The 18,627-nt window shown below is 43.6% G+C and overlaps 2 non-coding genes across 2 annotated transcripts; both read left to right on the top strand.

Moving 5' to 3' along the window:
- The first annotated feature begins 5,643 nt into the window (after positions 1-5,643).
- Positions 5,644-5,716, top strand: trnav-cac (transfer RNA valine (anticodon CAC)). The gene has a single exon. It is a non-coding gene; the product is annotated as a tRNA-Val (tRNA).
- An 871-nt stretch (positions 5,717-6,587) lies between these two features.
- On the top strand, positions 6,588-6,660 carry trnav-aac (transfer RNA valine (anticodon AAC)). Its single transcript has one exon. It is a non-coding gene; the product is annotated as a tRNA-Val (tRNA).
- Positions 6,661-18,627: the final 11,967 nt, after the last annotated feature.

Here is an 18,627-nt window from a genome sequence, read left to right on the forward strand (position 1 = left end):
CCATGAGACCTGAACCCTCCTGATGCTCATGGCTAGCTGCCCGGTTCATAACATTGGTGAACACGTCACTAACAATATTTTTAGCCGCTGATTTCAAGTGGGGTCTGGCTATAGCAAAGCCTCTCTTAAGTAGGGGTATGGCCATTCTAAAGAGACCACGAAAGAGTCCTCCTAGACCGGCGCCATACATTGTGGGGGCTCCTACAATACCGGGCAAGCCGTTCCATCTTGCATCTTGTAATAATCCACATAGGCGCTAGGATCTACATAACCCCTCGAGGTAGCCATTTTAATAATGTACAAACTGTTTCAGGGGTCGACAATGTAGTTTGACATTAACTTTAACGAAGCGGAAGGGTACGTTGATATTCTGATCTGATTTTACTTCGATCGTGATGTTGTCAAAGTGGGTCTTTGAGACTGGTACGTAGTGTGGTTTGTCATAAGTAATTGTGACCATGTCATTGCTTTTACCTTTATTAAGTACATTTCTCAAAAGGGGGACATAACTATCCCCGACCCTCTGGTGGGTTATGATATCCGTATACACATAAAGAGTGTAAAAGCCGCCCCACCACTTCTGAGAACCTGCTCTCTGTGTCAGAATAGAACCCAAATATACGCCCCAGTTGGCCGCTGGTTTGAATGCTAATACCTGGTTTTGACACCTTGTACACTCTGTTTTTAATAGGGTTGTAATATAGCTTGATGTTGGGGGTGCCTTCTGAGAACTGTTTATGCATCTCATCTAATATTTTATCCACATTGTCATAATAACCTCCTTGTATCGTGAATGTCCATTGACTCTTTTTAACATCATCAAAAATGGCGAAGGTGGCATCCTTATCTTGTAAAACAGCCCAAGTGTAAGGATACTGTATTTCCGCCAACCCCACTTCCCACGACCCCCTTAGATCTATAGATTTTCCAAATTCCAAATATTTCATTTTTAGGGTATATATCGAGAGAGGCGTTACTGGGTAGAGTCACGTAGAAGCCTCCTGATTCGATCTTGAGTATCGAAAGTAATGCCCCCAACACACCCGCGGGCAAGTTGTTATAAGGATTGAATATCGCAAACCTGTTGTTCCGGGACCCAACTATTGAACTTTTCAGGCCATCCAAGCCATTTCATCAACACATATTTTTTCCGGTTCTGGGTTTTTTCAGCTAATATCTTTTCAACTCTGTATACACTGTCTTTACCCACAATAATTTTTTGTAACTCGGCTTCGTAAAACGTTCCTTCTATATCCTCCCTGTCATAGTCTTTTAACCGGTACACGGGGGGGTCTCTAGCCAACTGTTCGGTAACTGTAAAATATTCGTCAGAAAATGTTTGTTCATAACCTTTGGCAAAAGTACTCCTTAGCTTTGAAACGCGAACCACATCACCGATGTTGAACTAATAAGTAGTTTTTCCCTTCTTAATAAATGGTCGGTATAATTTTTTATAGACCTTAAAAGAATTACTTTGATCAACATCTAAAGGCTTCATTTTAATACTGGTGTGATACCCTTGGTTGTAAGCATCGATAAAATCTTGAACTTTATCAAAATACTTGAACGTGTTGACCGCTGTAAAATATCTCCACATTTTGGTCTTTATGGTGCGGTTAAACCTCTCCACTACCGATGCCCTAAGCTCATTACCGGTGGTGAAATGATGTATTTTGTGTCTCTTCAGTAGATTCTGAAATTCTCTGTTGAGAAACTCTTTTCCTTTATCAGTCTGCAGTTTTTTAGGACATCGACCCTGGGACAATATATCCTCAAAGGCCCTTGTCACCGCCCGACCTGTTTTATTATGTAGAATGCGAGCCCAGGCATATTTTGATAACACATCGATACACATCAACATCAATTTGTGACCATTGTTATGTTTTGATAAATTTGACATATCGACTAGATCCATTTGCCATTGTGAATCTATGTCAGTTGCATATACGCGGTTTCTTTTAAAGTTAATCCTGAGAGGTTTATGTAAGGTATAGGCGTCTTGTTCCCGTAACCATTCTGAAACAACCACATCATTAACCTTCACTCCGGCCTCAGCGAGTCCTCTTTGAAAACCCTTCTTACCCGCCAAACCCCCAATCTTGGCTGGGTTGTAGTATAGTTCCTGCATTTGGGGAGCTTGCCGAGTCATTCTGTCAAATAACCACACAGACCCACACTATGCGCAAAGTTTTTATACAAGGTTTTTTATTCAACTTCAGGAGAGCAGATACCACTTTTTAGACATTTGAGAAAAGTATAACATACACAACAATTTTTTCTACGGTCCAGACAAAAATAAATCAGATGATTGGTTACTTGATCTATATCAACAAATATACCTGTTTCTTTATCTTGTAGGCACACACCTCAGTTACATATGTAAATAAAACAACAATATGACCTATTTTAAAAGTAAACAGAGGTGTATTAAACATGCTCAGTAAAAGGTCATACAGATGTTGATGAAATGGCCTAATATCATTCTTGGCCCCCTTGAGCCCTTCATCCCAGTGTTCGTACCCCCCGGTCTTTGTTACAGCAGCCATTCACTTTTCCAGGTTTGAAAGTTGATCCTCATCGATGGTTAAATCTGTAGAGAAAAGGCTCGCGTTGGCTACTTTTCTGTCAAGCACATGGTGTAATAGCGCTCTCAGGTTAGCTGCTGAGTGTTGATGACAGAACCAGTTGCAGAAGCAGTCCAGAACATTCCCCATGTTCAAAGTCCCTTAGTTCAGGTCAGAGTCTGAATCAGTGGCGTAGATGTCGAATTCTTCGTCGCTGCCCCCAGCTTTAACTTCTTTACGGAAGAAATAAGCTTTTAGCTTGCCAGCGGTTTTTCTACTCGGCTCATCCAGGTCATTGAGCAGCTGCCCAAGTTTCTCTATTATAAACGGCTCCTTTTTCAGCTCCAGCAAAATCTCATCTATGATTTTCTGGACTTGTCCCACAGTGACATGTATGTGGGAGTAAGAGAGCGCCTTGATTAGTGCCGGTTTCAGCCACGGTTTGTTCAGTCTTCTGTAAAACACGTTGAAATAGAACAGGAAATAGTAACGGTCTGGTTCAAACAAACAACTGTGTCTCAACTGACTGGGGTGATTCACTTCACACCCCCGACAGACTTCTTTCAGAGCTCGGTCGATGAGAGCACTCAGAATATACACCAGGGTGCTTTTAACCACTCTGCTTACTTGGTCACATACCCCGGGCAAAAATCCTGCGTCTTCATCACGCCCCCGGGACAGTCCGATGCTCATTGGGTCGCCTGGTGGTTTGTGGGGTGTTTCTCCATCCATTGGACTGACCCCCTCCTGAGACGCACAGACGGTAGACAGTTCGGCAAAATCAAGGCCCTCCATGAGCTCCAGAGGCTGTGGATCCCCGAGACTCATTTGGACATCCATCGCACCGCATGTTGTTTCGTCCTGAGGGACCGGGGTCTGAGGTCTTGGAGAGTAACCACAGTCAAAGGGTTCCAGAGTGTATACAAAATCTGGGGAATAGAACCAGGGGTGATCCCGGGTTTGAAGAGGCCTGTAGAGCCTGTCGACGTCCGCAGCTTTCGGGTAAGACATTCTCTTTAATTTTAAACCATGAATGAATTGTTGCACCTTTTATCCTATCTCTTCACTACGTCACGACACACCGCCCTCTTAGAAGAGAGTAGCCCCTGAGCCGTCAGACCCCCCTCCAAAACCCCACACGTCGTCTGTCGTAGTTCTGCAAGCTTTCCCATTCACACCTTTCAAAACCCTGAGTCGGAGACTCCATTTCGCATTCTCTTGGACCCTCTTGCAAGCCTTCTAGAGTCTTATCCACAAGCCCCAGATCTCTCCAGGCCATCACCTTCAACCAGTCCTCATAAGAGTATTCAATTACCGTCTCAAAAGGTTCCAACGTACCCTCCTTCTCTCCCAAAGCAAGAAGCTCCACTCCAACATAGCTGGGATCCCTTTTAAAGCGGTAACCCCGTCGAGCCCCCCAGAACAACACCCAGGAGCGTTCAATCTTCAAATTGGTGAGTACAGGAACCCTTGCCCGGGATTGTTTCTTGCGGGGTTTCATGTTGATGTCGCTGGACATGTTGAAGAAGCGGGATGTTTCAGAAGCTGAGAATTAAAGAGGTATTGCCTAAAAGAAGCGCGGGTTCTTAAATAGAGAGGAGAGTTTCGGGGCGTTGCCTTCAGAGGGGTGGGGGTATTTATGGGTGGCCTTGTTGTTCAGGGTTTTATGGGTGCACACTTTCTGACGGATATGACGTAGGAATAATTAAGGAAATAACTCTACCTAAAATCACGCCCCCCAATTATGACGTAGGAATATTAATAAGCTTAGGGCATACGTCATAACAAAATAGGCCGCGCCCAAAAAACCCTACTATCTACTCTTATGTAGTTGAAGGCGCAGTATAGCTCTCATAGTCTGGTGGAGACGGAAGACCACCAGCCGTTTGAACAAGCCATTCAGCATCACCTTGTTGGGTTAAGTGCAGGCACTGTCAGAGCGCAGGGCGTCCTGCCTTTGAAAGAGTTTCCGAAGTGTCCTGATGTGCCCTTTAGCAATGCAAAATAGGTCAGTGAAAATAGAAACCTATATCTCACAGGCTGGCCCACGGGAAACGCCTGTGCGCGTTTTATCAGCCTGCTTCGATGGGAGGCATTCGAAACGCCAGGACGGGTCGTTTTCCGTAGTGTAGTGGCTATCACGTTTGCCTCACACGCGAAAGGTCCCCGGTTCGAAACCGGGCGGAAACAACCCGCGGTGCACGCGTGCCAGTGCCATGTTACCCGTCGCCATCTCTCTGCCCCAAGGCAGGCCGTCGTTTTCTCTTCCTCGGAGTGGCAAGAAATCCTGACCTTGAGAACAAGCGATCGCAGAAGGGTAGCTTTGCGAGGCGCTGGAACTCACACTTTTAAAATCGATACATGTTGTAGCTGTTACAATACGACCGTAGCAGGATCAGCGACATTGCTGTTACTCTTATGTAGTCGAAGGCGCAGTATAGCTCTGATAGTCTGGTGGTGACGGAGGACCTCCAGCCGTTTGAACAAGCCATTCAGCATCACCTTGTTGGGCTAAGTGCAGGCACTGTCAGAGCGCAGGGCGACCTGCCTTTGATAGAGTTTCCTAAGTGTCCCGAAATCGGTGCACTCAGAGCGTCCGTCCGTCGACAGGTTGAAATTGTAAACGCTGGTGTAGCCACTTTTAATTGAAATATGATGATGATGATGATGATGTTGTTGTTCTTGTTCTTGTTGTTGTTGTTGTTCTTGTTTTTCTTGTTGTCGTCGTGGTCGCCGTCATTATTATTGTTAAAGTAAAGCAGTAGTTAGATTTGTTGCTACCGTAAGGTGTAGAAGGCACAATAGCTTTGTGATTGTCTGATGGTGGCACAAGACGAGCAGCAGCTGTTTGAACAAGCCATTGAACATCACCTTGTTGGGGTAAGTGTAAGTCTTGTCATAGCTCAGGGCGTTCTTCCTTTGAAAGAGTTTCCAAAGTGTCCTGATGTGCCCTTGAGCAATGCAAAATAGGTCAGTGAAAATAGAAACCTTTATCTCACAGGCTGGCCCACGGGAAACCCCTGTGCGCGTTTTACCAGCCGGCTTCGATGGGAGCCATTTGAAACACCAGGACGGGTCGGTTTCCGTAGTGTAGTGGCTATCACGTTCGCCTCACACGCGAAAGGTCCCTGGTTCGAAACCGGGCGAAAACAACCCGCGGTGCATGCGTGCCAGTGCCGTGTTACCCGTCGCCATCTCTCTGCCCCAAGGCCGGCCGTCGTTTTCTCTTCCTCGGAGTGGCAAGAAATCCTGACCTTGAGAACAAACGATCGCAGAAGGGTAGCTTTGCGAGGCACCGGAACTGACACTTTTAAAATCGATACATGTTGTTGCGTTACAATACGACCGTAGCAGGATCGGCGACATTGCTGTTACTCTTATGTAGTTGAAGGCGCAGTATAGCTCTGATAGTCTGGTGGTGACGGAAGACCACCAGCCGTTTGAACAAGCCATTCAGCATCACCTTGTAGGGCTAAACGCAGGCACTGTCAGAGCGCAGGTCGTCCTGCCTTTGAAAGAGTTTCCGAAGTGTCCCGAAATCCGTGCACTCAGAGCGTTCGTCCATCGACAGGTTGAAATTGTAAACGCTGGTGTAGCCACTTTTAATTAAAATCTGATGATGATGATGTTGTTGTTGTTATTCTTGTTGTCGTCGTAGTCGCCGTCATTATTAATGTTAAAGTAAAGCAGTAGTTAGATTTGTTGCTACCGTAAGGTGTAGAAGGCACAATAGCTCTGATAGTCTGGTGGTGAAGGAAGACCACCAGACGTTTGAACAAGCCATTCAGCATCACCTTGTTGGGTTAAGTGCAGGCACTGTCAGAGCGCAGGGCGTCCTGCCTTTAAAAGAGTTTCCGAAGTGTCCTGATGTGCCCTTTAGCAATGCCAAACAGGTCAGTGAAAATGGCATCCTTTCGCCGCACTTCAGACGCCATCTCACAGCCTAGCCGACCTGAAACACCTGAGCCCGTTTTACCAGCAGGCTTTAACGGTAACCATTTGAAGCAAGAGGCAGCGGTGTCAGTTTCCGTAGTGTAGCGGTTATCACGTTCGCCTAACGCGCGAAAGGTCCCCGGTTCGAAACCGGGCGGAAACAGCCTACTGTGGGCTGGCCCTTTTCGTCATTCTTGCCCTCGTGGTTCCCCGGAGGCGGTGGGTGTCTTTTCTTCATTGGAGTGCCCGCAATCGATGCACTCAGAGCGTCCGTCCGTCGACAGGTTGAAATTGTAAACGCTGGTGTAGCCACTTTTAATTAAAATCTGATGATGATGATGATGATGATTTTGTTGTTGTTGTTCTTGTTGTTGTTGTTCTTGTTGTCATCGTGGTCGCCGTCATTATTATTGTTAAAGTAAAGCAGTAGTTAGATTTGTTGCTACCGTAAGGTGTAGAAGACAACAGTTGGTATGGCGTGTGATATCAAAACATTCAGAATACGTTTAACCTATATAATTTATAAGCTTTGTAAAATAAACCCAAATATATCTTTTGCGGGGATAAACGCTGTTCTGAGTAGTTTGTGACTTGTTTAATACCAAACATAGCATCGCTATAAAAAAAAAAAAAAAATCACTGTAAAAGCGCTAGTTATTTTTGATCTTTATAGTTATTTTCTAGGCTCAGGTTGTTTTTTAGTGCTTATAAAGGCCTGAAATATTCTTAGTGGTTGTTGACTATAGGTCTTGATGTTTAAAAATGTTTTTTTGAGAGACCAAAAGGTTCTAATAAAAGTTTAGAGTAGAGAGGAGAGAGATCGTCTCCATCTTGGTTTCTATTTGAAATTTGATGCAATGTCATTTTATTGGTTGGTTTTGATATGTTAATTGGTAACAGGGCGGCACAAAGGCCAGACCAGAACAATGCCTTACAAGCAGATCCGGCATGTGGCCATCAGTATAAGTATGAAGGTCTGGTCTTCAGCTCGACAGACTCATACTGACCTTTCGATTTAAGACTAAAGATCAACAATGTCCGGAAACAACATCAGCGATTCGATTTAAACGAGTTTTTAGGCAAGTCTTCAGATTCTTTTCATTGACTCAGAGCGTGTTGTGTGCATGTATTGTAAATAAGGCTATAACATCTGTTTTAAGTTCTGTAAAATAATTTTTCAGCCAGTCAACAGGAGTTAATTCCCAACGCTGAGGAGATCATCTGGAACAACGACGGTAAGATTTTTGTGTTTGCGCTCATGGGTTCTTATGCATGGGTGTGTGTGGTTTGAAGCGGCTCATTAGAGTTATGAAAACGTTTTAATATATATTAATGCCGGTCTCTTTAATTACACAGAAACTATCGAAAGGCCTGTGATTAATGTCTCCAAGGATCGACCAAGAGAAGTGGTTGTCCCTAGACAGGCTGTCTGCCGACCGGGTAAGAACTAAACCCCTGTTTGTTTGTATAACGTTTCTGTAAGATGTTTGAGTCCAGTTTTGTTAATTTTAAAAAATTATCCTGTCTAACAGTATTAAGAAACGTGGTTCGAGACAACGAAAGGCCTTCCACATCGAGGGCTTGTTTCGTTTTACCTTCGAGAACCGTAACCTTTCAAGAATCTGAAAGGCCGTCAGCCCCGGTATCTGATAGCTGTGAGTATATATCTGCAGCCTGTAAGAGGTTAAAGCTTTTTATAAAGCGGTGTGGTTAAAGGTTAAACATGTCTCTTACCTTCACAGTGGTGCAAAAAGCTAAACCAGCCGAAAAACATAAGAAACGATTATTCTGTGGAGGTAAGTAAGATCTTTCAAACTTTAATGTTTTTAAAAGGGCTTTGTTTGCCCGTTGAGGGCTAATATTTAAGCGATTTAAGCGTTTCCTGTAGGGCGGGGGGTTCTGGGAAAGATCTTTAGAAGTCCGGACAGGTCTAGGCTTGTTTCTGGGGAACGTGTTTAGAAATGACCGATTGCCGTACCGTCTGGTTAGGAAGTAAAGCCGTCCGAAAGGGTTTAGTAAGTTGTTTGGCTTATCTCCCGCTATTATACTTCTGTTTTAAAGTGGTTGTAGGAAAAGGCTTGAAGGTGTTCATTGTATTTAATATTTAAACAGATCGTGAAAACGTTTGTGAAACAGGAAGTCCCGGGATCAGGAAGCGTTTACACTTGGAAGGTTCGTTTAAAAATGAAATGTTGTTGTGTGTGTGTGTGTTTTATTAACAATATTACAGTTTTTAAAGAAACATTTAAGAAACAGTTTATTTACAGCGGCTTCTCTGTTTTAAATTTATTATCAAGTCCTAATAAATATATTGTCTGTAAATAATAAGGCGTTGTAGTGAATGTCTAAGGCTATTTTCAAAGGTCTAAAAAAGCTAAAGGTTTTGAATGTCCTGGACATGTTGTTTTAAGTTTGATTTCTGTCGCCGTTTAAAGATGTAAATGTAATGTATATTTTTATTCTTCCCAAGACTCTTGGGATAGTCATTCTGTGAATGAGCTATTGAGGACAATTACCCCGTCTAAGTGGGATCAAACATCTTTCCCGGTGAGATCACCGAGAGGATCCCCCACGATGGTCTTGGAGACCCCCCAACATCTACTCAGGCCACAGCCTTCTGGGGGTAATTCAACACCCCAGATTCAGCCCGCCGCATTGTCGGGCGGAACAAATACAGGCATCCAACAACCTCAGGGGTCGCCGTCAGTCAGGGCTGACACACCACCCAACGACGGCCTAGTTTCAACATCGTCCCCCCAGACCCGTTTCTTGGCTACCGAAACGCGAAACAGTAACCCCGCGCTTGGCCAGGGTGTCACCGCAAAGGCCTTCTTGGTCTCCGTCCATGAGTATACACTCGCTCCCTGCCTCCTTCGACCGAGATTTACCGGAGCGACCATCCTTTGAAGCTGAGCCAGGCCACCAGCCCCCGGAGCTACTTCCTGAAGGTCGGCATGAGTTGCTACATACTTTGTTACAAAATCAAAGACTTGTGTTAGTGGGGCAAAACCTGGTGATAGAGAGCCAAAACACCCTTATTAATACCCTTACTAACGAATTGTACCGTATTTAATGTTTTAATAGACACAAAACGCCTTACTATTGTGGGTTGTTGGAAAAATAAAAAATAAATTAAAAAATGTCCTGACTTGGTAAAAGAACTCACAAACTAAAGGATTATGAACAAGCTAGGGCCCCAAAAAGACCTTCCCGAGAGAACATCCCCGGCCCTGTTGTGAACTCCTCTGATGTCCCAATGAACCTGGAACTATTACAAATGATAAATGATTTAAATAACCCCCAATTACCACCGATAGAATGTGAATTAACAGACTTACCTGTGAACCCCGACCTGTTACAGATGGTCAATGATCTAAATAACCACCTCCCACCGGTAGCGCTTATAGAGGTTCACCCCCTAGTTCACCCCGATTTGTTTGAAATGGTGGAGTCTTTGGAGGAGCTACCCCGACCAAATTCTGCCCCTATTATAAATGATTTGAAACAATTAGAACACAGGATGGCGGCAGAAGCAGCCATCACTATAGAGGAGGGTCTTGACATTAACCGGTTGGATATCTTTGAAGGACTTTTACAGGCTTTAAATGAGCCTCCTCAAAAAGGGGGTTTTGTAGATGTCAGCAGTGGGGGTGTTCGGAATGTGGAGGGTTCTGAGACTGATAAGGCTGTGGAGGACATGCTCTGTGAGAATGTAGGGGGTGAAGGCTTTGTTCAAAATGATGATGTGTCCAAGAGTACCAGTGATCCCGTGATTATAGATAGACCGGCCTATAACAATTTTGAAATGATTCAGTGTTTTAATTTTGCAGAACTTTTAAATTGTGACAATTATGCAGAAATATTTGTCAACATACACGAGGCTTTGCAGAAAATGCTTGAACAGGTTGCTGAAAGGGTCAGACCTCGAGATGTTGTACAGTTAGAACTCAGAGGGGATGATTTGTTTAGCATCTGTAATGCTGAGTGGAGATAATTTAGATGTCTGGCTAAAATCGAAGCGTTATTGCAAAGTAACGCAGCCATCTTAGCTGATGAAAGTCTGTCTCTGGTAATGAATGTGGTTCGTAACCCTGAGGGTGGGGCGCTTAGAAGACTGTCGAAATGCTTGTAGAACGACATAATTAGGACCAAGCTCAGGCAATTAGTGGTGAGTTCCAGTGGGGACAATAAGCTCTGTTTTGCTTACAGTTTAATAAAACTACTCACCCCCGACATCCCTGAACCCCAAGCTCTGCAAGAGGCTTTAACGCTTCATCAGAGGGCTGGCTTAAACTCTCAACAGAGGGTTGCCTTTTCAGACATCACCAAGTTGCAGGAACATAACTGTAAACCCCGCCAAGAGACAAATGTCCAAACTGATTTTAAACAGTCTGTGGGGTAAGTTTGGGGAAAGAAATTACCGTCTAAACACAACCTTGATTAAAACCCCTGAACAGTTTATAGAATTTATGTTTTCCAAACAACATGCAGTATCACACTTTCAATTCTTAAATGACCACGTGGCACAGGTCCAGTGGAGGGCCCTTAAAGATTTCCCCACCAAACAGGGGAACGTTAATGTTTTCATAGCGGTTTTTACCACGGCTTACGCCCGGCTTGAACTGTACAACTTAATGGATCAGTTGCAGGAACGCACACTCTATCATGATTCTGACTCTGTAATCTTTGTCACCAGGCCAGGGGATTGGGTCCCTCCCCTCGGGGACTACCTTGGGGAGTTAACGAGCGAACTAGATCCTCAGGACCACATAGTGGAGTTTGTTTCAGGGGGTCCTAAGACGCATACAGAACGGCTGCGGGTAAGACCTGTATGAAAGTTAAGGGTTTCACTCTGAACCATTGTAACAACAAGCTCATTAACATCAAGTCTCTGACGACCCTGGTAGAAAGTTTTGTAACCGAGAAACACGCGCCTCCTCGTGAGATTATTACAGCCGGAAATCAGATCTATCGCAATAAAAAGGAGTACACGTTGGAAAATAGATCACTAAACAAACGGTTCAGGGTGGTGTACAATAAAGGAGTGTTGAAGACTGATTATACCACTCTGCCTTATGGATATTAGCGGTGGTTTTGATAACAGACTTCAACACCCTTTCTCCTGTATTATAGCTGGTCCCTCCAATTCGGGGAAGAGCTATCTTATAAGGAACATCATAGAAGATGTGGACGCAACCGTGTCCCAAGCTCTTGACAACATAGTGTGGTGTTACTCTTGCTGGCAACCTCTCTACGATGATTTGGCTTCGAAAAAAAATAATCTGAAATTTGTGCAAGGTCTCCCCGCCTCGTTGTAAGACGATGACTTGTTCCCGCCCGGTCAAACTAACCTAGTGATCCTTGATGACCTGATGGAGCAGGCCGGTGACAACAGTGAAGTGGAAAAAGCTTTCACAAAGTACACTCATCATAGGAATTTAAGTATTCTTTATTTAGTTCAAAATCTATTTTTTCAAGGTAAAAAAAGCCGCACTATTAATTTAAATGCCAATTATATAATTCTTTTTAAAAACCCCAGAGATAAACTACAGGTCACCGTCTTGGCTCGTCAAATGTACCCTAACCAGACCAAGTTCTTTTTGGAGGCATTTGAGGATGCCACCAAAAAACCCTACGGGTACTTGATTGCGGACTTAAAAGCACAAACCCCAGAAGACTTTCGCCTCAGAACAGGTTTGTGCCCGCCCGATTGGCCGGCAGTGTATGTGCTAAAGAAAAGGAAATAAATAAGAATGTCTGTTCGGATTAAAAGAAATCTGCCACTTTTGCAAATGTTATTTGAGGGGAGCCTGCGCCATAGGAAAGCTGTGCTGGCAGGGGCCCCCTCGGATTTGATCGAGACCATGTGTGAAATAGCTTTTAACATCTTACACGGTAATATACCCCTAACCCCTTCTTAACATTCTAAACTCAAAAAACAAAAAGCGGTTATCAAGATCATCGCTAATAAGAAGTATTCTATTAAAAGAAAAAGAAAGAAGATTAATCAAACCAGGGGTTTTATAGGACCGCTGTTGAGCATAGCCGTGCCTTTCCTAACCAGTCTTCTAGCTTCCAGAGTGGGTTAATAATGGAATATGCTCAGAAAATGTTTTTGATCCCTCAGGAGCAGCTTGAGAAACTGAGAAAAAATGTTGTCGGGCAAGAGCCCATTAGACAAACGGCCGAAAACAACCTGGACTCTGAAATGAAAGCTATACAGGCCAGGGCCGATTTAAATCAGTATTCCAAAGCCCAGTTGTATACCAACACGTTACAGCGTTACCTCCGTCTGGTTAGACAGGGTGAAAAAGATCAAAACATTTTAACTTTAACCATGGCCTCTCAAGAAAATGGTTCTGGGGCTGATGCGGGGGGTACGGTTGATAAAGATGTTGCGGTGACCGAACCTGTTGAGAGTTCAGAGGGAGATGTTGTAACGGATGTTTTGAGAAACATGCCGGCCAGAAGCAGGAGACATGCAGAATATATCCTGCGCAAAATGGTTCAGAAACCGCGGGTAACGGCTTGGAATGAACAGGGTGAATTTGTTTTTAAAGGACAACTGATCAAAGGTTCACACATGTTTGATTTGTTGAAGAGTGTCAATAGCACTAATAAGGTACCCGAGAGTCGCCGACCTGTAGGCTGGAATGCTTTCCTACAGGCGATGGCCTGTCTGAACATGCCCCAATCCACAGTTCCTAACCAGGAAACGCGACAAAAAATCCATCTGTGTAAAGAGGTGTAGCCTGATCTGACTCCGATATCTCATTACTCTGACCGTGCTTAGCGACCATCCTCAGGATCTATCCATCGTTGGGAAGCTTATTAATCTCATGTTTTTATTTGTCTCCCCTGTAAATAATGACCCGACAAACAATTTTTTATTTATTTTTTTTTATTTTCAAATGTTGTACATTTATTTATAACATAACCCCTGCTTTGTATAAGAATTGTTTTGAATAAAAACAAAACTAATGATTCAAAGGCTGTTTTCATTATTTTTTCACCTTAACACGCATGACATCTTTTAAAATCCTCACAAGAACACCCCATCTGTATACATGACTGGCTAGGGTCGTAAGTCATTGTGTTATAAGGGGGGTCCACAGTGTACTGACAAACTCTGCCACTTTTTTATCATTTTGGCCTAAATCCTCACTGTACAAGGCCATAATATCGGGGTATGACCTTCCTTTAGATCTATGATATAAGAAAAACACACAGTGCTGACCACAAGTGAAGGTCTGAAGACTTTGTACTTGACGACCGCTGTAAATGGTTTCTTGACAGTTGTTGAGCAGAAAGTTATTGATCTTCCGAGGGAAAGGTCTGAAATCCGGGGGGTTTCCATAGGAATCAAAAAATTCACCACGGTGGTCCTCCCTTAGATAAATAGCCAGCCAATGTTCTCCGGGCATATTTTTAGGGTGTGTGTTGATTATGTACATTGCAGGTAAATTCTTGATCTTAAATTTAGGTAGCTGATCGCAGGCGTAGACTCCTTGAAACAGTTTCCGTGAGCCGGCCAGGGCATTCATGATGTGGTTGAGCTCTCTGGTGTTCATTTTAATAATAATCATACAGAACGTTTCTCCTCCGATTCACCTCAATAATGTTGTCAAACACAGCATACACGACCATATTTACAGTGCGTGGTAGAGGCTGCTTGAAACGCATCTCCAAACGCATATTGCCCGTCTTCATCAGTGAAAAATGTTGTCCACACTCTTCGTCAGGGGTCAGGTTGAAACCGTACAGGGTGTAACCGCTGCAGTATTCCCGGCGATCGATCAGCAGAGTTTGATCCTTGAGATGGCGACCCGTAGCCAGTACTACACTGTAATATTCACGAACCGCATTGCCGTTTTCAAAGTCAGGTTGAAAAGGTCTGGATGGAACCTGCACACCATCGACGTACAACGCTATAAATTCCGCGTTATAATGTTTAAAGTTAAAAAGGTTCTTGTTGTAAACCCCGGTAAATGCATCATTATCCACGAGACCAATAATAACCTGTTTTGGGAGCTGTCCTAGAAACAGATTTTCCTGGTTCATCACCCGTGTCCCTGCAGGGATACTGTGGACTTTCATATAGACTCTTTCGATCGGGTACTCGGCGTTTGCCGTCATTAACGCCTGCGCGTGTCCTAGTTTAACCGCCGGGGAGACGGACACTTTTTTCACAAACAGCGAGGCCGATAATATGGTCAGTTTATATTTTTCCGTATCAGGGGTCATCAGACAAAAAGCATTTTTACTACGGATCATTTTAATTTTAATGTCTACCCCGTTGAGCATGAGTTTTTCTTGGAAAAATATGTCTGCATGGATATGCCCCATTAGCTCAAAGGTCCTCCCTTCTGTTGAAGAGGCCGTTCTTTTTTGCAAACCCTTATTGAGTCCCTCTGGATCCTTGTCGTCCATAGCTTCCGAGATGTCTTTGAAGAAAAGGCCGGGGCTGAACTGTTTGCTTAGGGTCTCCTCACTATAATTAAGTTTACACTCCATCATGGCTCTATAGGGGTAAGTATTGCTGCTTTGACTAATGAGCCGATCTCCCAGGGTCACATCCACCTGTGAAAACATGGTGGCCACCGGGTAATTGATGACCCCAGCGATGGCCGTATTCTCGATTGCATCGCCATCCTAATCAGTCACTTTACAGTTCATTAAAATAAATGTGTTATTCAAATCAATATAATCCTCGCCATTGCCAGCTATAAAAAACTCCAGAGGGGCCGTGTTTGAAATTGCAGATAGAGGGGGAATCTCTACATATATGATCTTATCTATACTCGTTTGAGTGTATGGAACTGTAAACAGATCCAGTTCTGATTTGACGCATACTTCCGATAGACTGTGGAAAAAAGACATGTTTAAAAGATGTATCCTGAGGCTCTATTTTTCTTTCTTTGAGACTTTCTTTTTGCAGGTTTTTTCTTGTGCTGCTTCCTTCTCCGAGTGTTTCCACGATATGTTGGAGAATGAGAGATTCTTCGTTTTTTGTTAGCCACGGATCTTCGTCGCCCTGGTGGACACATGCTGTTTCTTCTTTTACCCCCCCTCCTCGCCATTACCATGAGACCCGAACCCTCCTGATGCTCATGGCTAGCTGCCCGGTTCATAACATTGGTGAACACGTCACTAACAATATTTTTAGCCGCTGATTTCAAGTGGGGTCTGGCTATAGCAAAGCCTCTCTTAAGCAGGGGTACGGCCATTCTAAAGAGACCATGAAAGAGTCCTCCTAGACCGGCGCCATACATTGTGGGGGCTCCTACAAAACCGGGCAAGCCGTTCCATCTTGCATCTTGTAATAATCCACATAGGCGCTAGGATCTACATAACCCCTCGAGGTAGCCATTTTAATAATGTACACACTGTTTCAGGGGTCGAAAATGTAGTTTGACATTAACTTTACCGAAGCGGAAGGGTACGTTGATATTCTGATCCGATTTTACTTCGATCGTGATGTTGTCAAAGTGGGTCATTGAGACTGGTACGTAGTGTGGTTTGTCATAAGTAATTGTGACCATGTCATTGCTTTTACCTTTAATAAGTACATTTCTCAAAAGGGGGACATAACTATCCCAGACCCTCTGGTGGGTTATGATATCCGTATACACATAAAGAGTGTAAAAGCCGCCACACCACTTCTGAGAACCTGCTCTCTGTGTCCGAATAGAACCCTAATATACGCCCCAGTTGGCCGCTGGTTTGAATGCTAATACCTGGTTTTGACACCTTGTACACTCTGTTTTTAATAGGGTTGTAATATAGCTTGATGTTGGGGGTGCCTTCTGAGAACTGTTTATGCATCTCATCTAATATTTTATCCACATTGTCATAATAACCTCCTTGTATCGTGAATGTCCATTGACTCTTTTTAACATCATCAAAAATGGCGAAAGTGGCATCCTTATCTTGTAAAACAGCCCAAGTGTAAGGATACTGTATTTCCGCCAACCCCACTTCCCACGACCCCCTTAGATCTATAGATTTTCCAAATTCCAAATATTTCATTTTTAGGGTATATATCGAGAGAGGCGTTACTGGGTAGAGTCACGTAGAAGCCTCCTGATTCGATCTTGAGTATCGAAAGTAATGCCCCCAACACACCCGCGGGCAAGTTGTTATAAGGATTGAATATCGCAAACCTGTTGTTCCGGGACCCAACTATTGAACTTTTCAGGCCATCCAAGCCATTTCATCAACACATATTTTTTCCGGTTCTGGGTTTTTTCAGCTAATATCTTTTCAACTCTGTATACACTGTCTTTACCCACAATAATTTTTTGTAACTCGGCTTCGTAAAACGTTCCTTCTATATTCTCCCCGTCATAGTCTTTTAACCGGTACACGGGGGGGTCTCTAGCCAACTGTTTGGTAACTGTAAAAGTACTCCTTAGCTTTGAAACGCGAACCACATCACAGATGTTGAACTTATAAGTAGTTTTTCCCTTCTTAATAAATGGTCCGTATAATTTTTTATAGACCTTAAAAGAATTACTTTGATCCACATCTATAGGCTTCATTTTAATACTGGTGTGATACCCTTGGTTGTAAGTATCGATAAAATCCTGAACTTTATCAAAATACTTGAACGTGTTGACCGCTGTAAAATATCTCCACATTTTGGTCTTTATGGTGCGGTTAAACCTCTCCACTACCGATGCCTTAAGCTCATTACCGGTGGTGAAATGATGTATTTTGTGTCTCTTCAGTAGATTCTGAAATTCTCTGTTGAGAAACTCTTTTCCTTTATCAGTCTGCAGTTTTTTAGGACATCGACCCTGGGACAATATATCCTCAAAGGCCCTTGTCACCGCCCGACCTGTTTTATTATGTAGAATGCGAGCCCAGGCATATTTTGATAACACATCGATACACATCAACATCAATTTGTGACCATTGTTATGTTTTGATAAATTTGACATATCGACTAGATCCATTTGCCATTGTGAGTCTATGTCAGTTGCATATACGCGGTTTCTTTTAAAGTTAATCCTGAGAGGTTTATGTAAGGTATAGGCGTCTTGTTCCCGTAACCATTCTGAAACAACCACATCATTAACCTTCACTCCGGCCTCAGCGAGTCCTCTTTGAAAACCCTTCTTACCCGCCAAACCCCCAATCTTGGCTGGGTTGTAGTATAGTTCCTGCATTTGGGGAGCTTGCCGAGTCATTCTGTCAAATAACCACACAGACCCACACTATGCGCAAAGTTTTTATACAAGGTTTTTTATTCAACTTCAGGAGAGCAGATACCCCTTTTTAGACATTTGAGAAAAGTATAACATACACAACAATTTTTTCTACGGTCCAGACAAAAAGAAATCAGATGATTGGTTACTTGATCTATATCAACAAATATACCTGTTTCTTTATCTTGTAGGCACACACCTCAGTTACATATGTAAATAAAACAACAATATGACCTATTTTAAAAGTAAACAGAGGTGTATTAAACATGCTCAGTAAAAGGTCATACAGATGTTGATGAAATGGCCTAATATCATTCTTGGCCCCCTTGAGCGCTTCATCCCAGTGTTCGTACCCCCCGGTCTTTGTTACAGCAGCCATTAACTTTTCCAGGTTTGAAAGTTGATCCTCATCGATGGTTAAATCTGTAGAGAAAAGGCTCGCATTGGCTACTTTTCTGTCAAGCACATGGTGTAATAGCGCTCTCAGGTTAGCTGCAGAGTGTTGATGACAGAACCAGTTGCAGAAGCAGTCCAGGGTCTGAGGTCTTGGAGAGTAACCGCAGTCAAAGGGTTCCAGAGTGTATACAAAATCTGGGGAATAGAACCAGGGGTGATCCCGGGTTTGAAGAGGCCTGTAGAGCCTGTCGACGTCCGCAGCTTTCAGGTAAGACATTCTCTTTAATTTTAAACCATGATTGAATTGTTGCGCCTTTTATCCTATCTCTTCACTACGTCACGACACACCGCCCTCTTAGAAGAGAGTAGCCCCTGAGCCGTCAGACCCCCCTCCAAAACCCCACACGTCGTCTGTTTTATCATCGTCGTCGTCATTCAAGGGGGATATATAATCCATAATCCAGCATATTCTCCTTCTAACCAAATCCAGTTGCGAACATTTGGTCAAGATGTCAAAACCATCA

Source organism: Amia ocellicauda (assembly GCF_036373705.1).
Source record: "Amia ocellicauda isolate fAmiCal2 chromosome 11 unlocalized genomic scaffold, fAmiCal2.hap1 SUPER_11_unloc_5, whole genome shotgun sequence".
NCBI classification, from domain to species: Eukaryota; Metazoa; Chordata; class Actinopteri; order Amiiformes; family Amiidae; genus Amia; species Amia ocellicauda.